Here is a 6,699-nt window from a genome sequence, read left to right on the forward strand (position 1 = left end):
AATTGCGCTCAGAAAACATTTCTCTTTTGCGTGAACTTCAACACATGACTCCATCCTCCCATAAAATGTTTTACTCAAAATTTTTTAATTGTACTAAAAAAGTAAAATTACTTAGTGAATAAACCATTATTTAGCAAAATATGGATTAAGAATTGAGTGAAGCTGATTTTTTATCTCAGAATTGAAATTTTCGTCTTTTGGTGTTAATAATAACCCCTTGAAACCATGTTAAGACTAGGTCTGTCTTTGGCCTTTAAGTACATTATTCAATCGAAAAGGAAGTGAAAAAAAATGGATTTCTAAACTCTGAAACATATGCTTAAAAATCTATGAAAGGTCGGAAATCCATTTCCTTACACCTAGAGTAAACTCTCAAAAATAGGCCTTTTTGATAGCATACTGTTAATGTTTTTCTCGATTATTAATATTTTTCGCATTATTTTAGAGAATCTGTAAATACATGAAATCCTCTGCTTACGAAAATCCATGTATGGCTTCTCCATATGGTTCCCATCGTTTGTGTTGTTGTAAACAACTTTTCTAATAACAACCGTTTGTTTATGTCATTTAGTTATACCAACAATTCATTAATTTTTGAAATCAATACCCATTCATTATATTTCCAATGCTAGCATATATGGTCTTTAGCATTCTACTCATTTGCATTTTAATACATAATTTTTCGCACTTCAAGAGTTATGTATGTTATTTACCGTTTAGCGTAAACTGGTGAATTATAATTTATTGCCAATAACTCAGTAGTAACCAATATAGAAAAAATTACAATTGACTAGTATTTATACAACGATTATTTAAGCGTTAAATGCAAGCTTATTGCCATATTTACATACTTACAAATGCAGTGCTGAGAAAAATATGAGCAGTATGGCGAAAATGATGGAGAAATGAAAGCAATCGTTAATTTCTCAATGAGTTTCTAGATGTGCCACACATCACAACCTTTCGTCCTTAGATATATGTATATACTATATATAAGAGAAGAGTTTTATTTAAAATCAATTTATTTCAAATTAATAGTCGAGAAGAGTCAATTTGACAATTTGATCGCGACATTTTTTTTTTCTAAAAGTTGTAATGAAAAAAATCCTTTGCCCAAGTCTTTATGAATTGTATCTTAAGACCTGTGTAAATTTCATGAAGATCGGTTAAAAAGTTCTCGAGAAATCTTACCAACCGACTTCAAAAACACAGTTTCTAGAAAAATGCGATTAAAGACGACGCACTTAGTCTAGCAAATCTCGAGCACACAAGTTCTCAAGGCTGTATCTCCGAAACTATTACTCGGATCAACTTGAAACTTTAGGACACTATTCCAGAGGTGTTGTAGAATTTAATGAGATAATAAATTCAATTTTTTGGAGCATGTACCCATGTAACTCCCTAAGCCTGCACTTATTTAGATTTCTCCTAGAACAAGACTCTCTTCATATAACGTCACACCCTATGTTCAATACATTTCTCCTTCTTCACAGATAGGGCATTCCGTCGAAATATTCTAAGTTGAAGGGCTTCAGGGTGGGGTCCATAACAAAATTCTTTTTCTCTCTCTTTCTTCTGTAAAAAACATAATTTTGTCGATATATAGTATATAAGGTTTTGGAATATTTATTTATTTTCTCTTCGATAATGTCTTTATCTCCACTGCTTTCCTTATCCCTCAAAAACATTCCGAAATATTCAAGGTCTTATACAGAATTCTTTACATCATTTTATTTCCAATAAAGTCTGACTCTCTCTCAAGAGTGCCTTCCTTTCCTATTTTGTTGGAATATTCCAGGTTTTTAACGTTATGGCAAAGTCGCTGACAGAGTACCTTAACTGGGCATCGGTCGTCGAACATTGCTTGTGTTCTTTTGTGCATTGTTTGCTGCACGGAAGTTGGGGTACATATCTTGGCTGCAACAAGATAGTGGTCAGAGTCAATGTTAGGACCTCGAAGCGTACGCACGTCTAAACCACTGGAGACGTGTCTTCAGTCTATCTGAGTAGAGTACCTTAACATTGGAGAATATTCGCTGACATTACCTCGCTTCACATATACATACGATGAGAACTATAAGAAAGTACTAAGTAGTATATCATAGAATCTTTGTCCGGAAATTTGAGAATGGAATTCTCTTCTGTAAGACGCCTCCTTGGAAAAATAAATTCTGCTCGCCACTGTAGCCACAGAGAATCTGTAGATGTTTGTTTTTTATTTCCCCCATTCAGTTGCCTTGCCTTGCCATTTTGGCATTTAAGCGCGTGCTTTCTAACCACTGCACGTAATGCACAATGTTGCAGTGGAGCGCTATATTAACTGCGTCATTAACATGTTCAACCACCATCACCAACCAACAGCAACAGCCGGTGCATACTTCCATTGTAACCACAATTGCTCAAGTTGGTGCAGCCACTGAACTGAGCGCGTACTTTTGCCAAGCTGTTAGTTGCTTGATTTCTATTTAAAGCAAACTTACGAAGTTACTTAGTTAGCTTGGTCTACTTGTTGTTTTTGGAACTAGACGAAGTGCTAACTAGCGCGCCACCGAGACATGTCAGTCCACTTGGCAAAGTGGTTTTAGCTGTTTTCTGTGCACATTGTGGTTGGAATATAAACTGACAATGATTTACGGACATAATCAATGTTAATTTGATCAATTTTCATTGATGGTCGTACATGACATTTTTGTTGTCATTTAACGATGTACAGGAAAACATAAAAATTAAATAATTAACGATTGCAAAGTGTATTAGATTACTTGCCTCAGGGCTGACTTTTAATTAATTTTGCATATATTTACCACTTTTTATAACATATTAATGGGAAAAGAGATAAAAAATTAGTTATTAAGCAATTTAATTAAATGAGGTAAAAAAAAGTTGTGTTGCATCGGCCGGGAATCGAACCCGGGCCGCCCGCGTGGCAGGCGAGCATTCTACCACTGAACCACCGATGCTTGTTATTTACCGTTACTTCGTAGCTGTTAACAGAAGAGAGTAAGAGATAGTGAGTTGAGATGCAGGCATATTAATGCCAGTGACAACGGCTTCGGCAGCAGAACTAAAAATAGATTTCCATTAATTTTTTTTAATTAGACTTTCTATGAACGCATCAGCTCGTTTGCATACCGAGCAGTTTGTTGTTGCCTAAAATTGTTGGCGTTGATAGATACGTAGTTTACCTTTCTATTTCGGTATTCGAGAGCAATAAACAAATTTAAATCATCCAAAATATCTTTATTGTGTTTCAAAATATTCATAACCAGAGGTTGCGACATGTCCAGTTTTCCAAAAGACCAGCAATCATTTGCTCGTAAGTGCTTCGTGCGCTAACAAGTTTTGTTGGATTCGCCTAATCTTAAAATACCCACACAGCCGACTGCTGTTTACTTTCGGGCTCATACGCATAAATCCACAATTCATCACCAGTAACGTGATCCTCCGTGCTCCGACACGAGCCACACACATGCAATATTGAATCTATACTGGTTCCACTAATGCCTATAGTTGTCTCTATTCACGATAGGTCACATAATGATCTTGCAATATCAGTTTGCGCACGGTTTCAATAGTTCCGGAACAACAACTGATTTTCGGCGACCTTTCCGAAAAATTTTTCTTGCAGTGATCTACGACCTCGATTGAATTCACCATACCATCGATAAACATTGATCCTTGGTAGAGCTACATCGTCAAAAATTAAATTAAGTTAATCTATGCACTAGTCCACGTCGAGAGTTCATTCCATTTTTTAATCGCAAAAAAATATTTTAAGTTACTGTAAACAACACCATACCACTGTCATATTTCAAAATATTCTAAGCATGCAAACCATCAAAAATGTCAAGCTTTACGATAAAATAATGAATTTCCAGATTGCTACACTAGTGCTGTCAAATCCCGAAATGTAAAAGACAACCTAAGTAAATTATTTTTATATAGGACATATTTTATTTATAAGCAAAATATATGCGTCTCTACTTTGACACCATTCTCATAGAAATCCCCGTCCCTATTGACAAAAACTGAGACAATCGATTTCCACACACTTATCTTGAGACGCATTCGCATAGACAGGAACAGTTAGTAATCACCTGGTGACAGGTCCGGACTATAATGTAGATGCTTGAGTACTAACCAAGCTCTCAGAGCTTCTAACGAGTGATGTATCAATTCCTCTCCTGTTGGTGGTCCAACTTTGCTTCTTTTGGGGGACAATGAACTCCGTTTTAAGAGTTTAGACGTAGGGAATACGCTCATTCTTGATAATTCTACCAAACATAGAGCTAAACCTTCTTGATTGTCAATCTTCGCATGTCCAACATTTGTGTCGACTCTCTACCAGGACTATTTTCGCTTGACGTTGCAATAAGTTTTAAACTTTTGGTCAGCAGTAAACATTTGCTTGTAAAGAAATAGGTCCATGAGGTTTTTTCTAAGTTAACCCGTGTTCCACCCTTATTTATTTGGTTTCACATTCTTTTTTGTGTAATATTTAGCTTCTGGGTAATCGATTGTTAAATTATGATTCTTTTGAACTCCTTTCCAACGAACTCGACATTTCGGATTCTACCGGTGTCTTTGCACATCTTTCTCGCTGAAAGAATTCATTATTGGCTCATAAGTAATATTCATTAGACTTTTGTCTCGATCGGAAATCTTTGAAGTTCTTTATATATTATATTTACATAAGTATATTTGTATGTAGTACATAGCTACATTTTCACCAATCGTTCATTAAAATGGATTTGAATATGCTTATTTGGGTATATCTCTTCTTTAGTGCAAAGTATGAATTATATGAAGCAAAATTATAATTTCAAAAGAACTTCGAATCGCGTTAAGATCATAAAAAGCGTCTTAAAATCTTTATTACCTTGACATTTCCTATAACATAAATAAAGAAATTAAAGTCAAATGTTTGCTGTTGTTGTTGTTATGGCTGCGCAATAAGCGGATTTCAGGTCTGCCGAATCAAATAAAAATGTTGGGGCGGATTTCGTTAAACGGCATTTTAATTCAACATTTTATTACCATATTTTAATTTTTCCTGTTATTTTTGTGTGGCGATGCTGGAAGAAGGGTTTTGCATAAATACGCAGTTAATAATTAAATTTGATGCTTTTTGCTTTGTAATTTCTTTCTTGATTTTGTTGGCATTTACACATTTTTCGCATAAATTGGAATTATCTAATTTTTTTTTTCGTAATAAATGACTTACAGAAAAAGTTTTATATTGTGGCAAGTTTTAAATTGTTGTTGAGTTTAAATGTGTTTTTATTTCTTAAAAAAATTATGATTGCATCGGCCGGGAATCGAACCCGGGCCGCCCGCGTGGCAGGCGAGCATTCTACCACTGAACCACCGATGCTTCTATAAAAAACTTAACGGTAAACTTCCGGGATTTGAAGTAATTTTGTTTTCTAAAGGCTTAAGTTACTGTAATATCGATATTATTAACGGTAAACCCAAAATTAAACTTATGTATTACGACTTTATAGCTGTGGCTTTCAGTCTTACTGTCTGCGTCTTCTTAGGCAAATATCCTTATATACGTATAATTTAGTTTTGATATAGTTTTGAGTCCTGAAATCTACAAATTAAGGAAGCCCTATAATGAGCTGAAAGTTTCCACAATTGTTTGGTACCGACCGAACTGGTAGAAGATGATCCCTCTAAGGTAGTAGTAGTACTGCTCTTTAGCTCAGCCACCTGCAGAGAAATTAGTATCAACTCCGATAGTGCTGCGGCAATACTAGCCTAGGACATACTCACCTTACACTGTAGATTAGATAGGGAATGACTTGGCTCGTTAACAATGACATTAATTTATTCTTGAAAACTGCTAGGGATGAAAGACAGCGGAAACGTAGGTATTTGTGAAGGTAATGCGCTGGCAAGAAAGAGCACATCACTTCATTATAAATTTAAAGCGAGCCGGTCAGGACTCCGCAGAAATTTTTCGTTTTGAGTAATTTTTTTTAAATTATTTTTATTGTCAGACCCAACTAAACCGAATAAACTTTTAAGGTTTCAGTTAACATCCTTAGTGTAGAAAACCTTCATCATTTAGCTCGCTTTGGMCGACAAAATGTTGACAATTGTGACGTCATGKCTCATCCATAACCACTGAAAAAAGAGTTATTGCATCGGCCGGGAATCGAACCCGGGYCGCCCGCGTGGCAGGCGAGCATTCTACCACTGAACCACCGATGCTTGTTATAATATTTACCAGCATTTTTGTAAAATTTAAAACTTGGGAAATATTGGAAACATAATTTAGTATCAAACATCTCGCGGAGTATGGTAAGCAGCGTTCGTTRGAGCAGAAGTACGCGATTAAATTCTGTGTAAATCTCGGTAAACCTGCGACAGAGACGTTTGATATGATCAAGCAGGCTTACCCAGATGTTGCTTTAGCAAGAAGTGGTGTGTTTCGGTGACACCAAGCCTTTTTTGAGGGCCAAGAAGAGGTCGCAAATCCAAAGTGAAAATTACGCATTGTCTTTTTTGACATCAAAGGCATTGTCCACCATGAATTGGTTCGTTCTGGACAAACAAAGACCGGCATTCCAACGCTTCCACAGCTGCCCTTCAGTCCAGATGTGGATCCCCTGGACTCTTTTGGTTTCCTTGCCTGAAAATGCCGATGAAACGCAAGCATTTTGAGACGACAGAGGGGATCCAAGCAGCATG

The 6,699-nt window shown here is 36.1% G+C and overlaps 3 non-coding genes across 3 annotated transcripts; all 3 read right to left on the reverse strand.

Moving 5' to 3' along the window:
• Positions 1-2,889: 2,889 nt before the first annotated feature.
• Trnag-gcc lies at positions 2,890-2,960 on the reverse strand. The gene has a single exon. It is a non-coding gene; the product is annotated as a tRNA-Gly (tRNA).
• A 2,343-nt stretch (positions 2,961-5,303) lies between these two features.
• Positions 5,304-5,374, reverse strand: Trnag-gcc. Its single transcript has one exon. It is a non-coding gene; the product is annotated as a tRNA-Gly (tRNA).
• Positions 5,375-6,148: 774 nt separating this feature from the next.
• On the reverse strand, positions 6,149-6,219 carry Trnag-gcc. The gene has a single exon. It is a non-coding gene; the product is annotated as a tRNA-Gly (tRNA).
• Between the last annotated feature and the right edge of the window lie 480 nt (positions 6,220-6,699).

This window comes from Bactrocera latifrons, unplaced genomic scaffold, assembly GCF_001853355.1.
Source record: "Bactrocera latifrons isolate USDA-ARS-PBARC rearing strain unplaced genomic scaffold, ASM185335v1 scaffold_39, whole genome shotgun sequence".
NCBI classification, from domain to species: Eukaryota; Metazoa; Arthropoda; class Insecta; order Diptera; family Tephritidae; genus Bactrocera; species Bactrocera latifrons.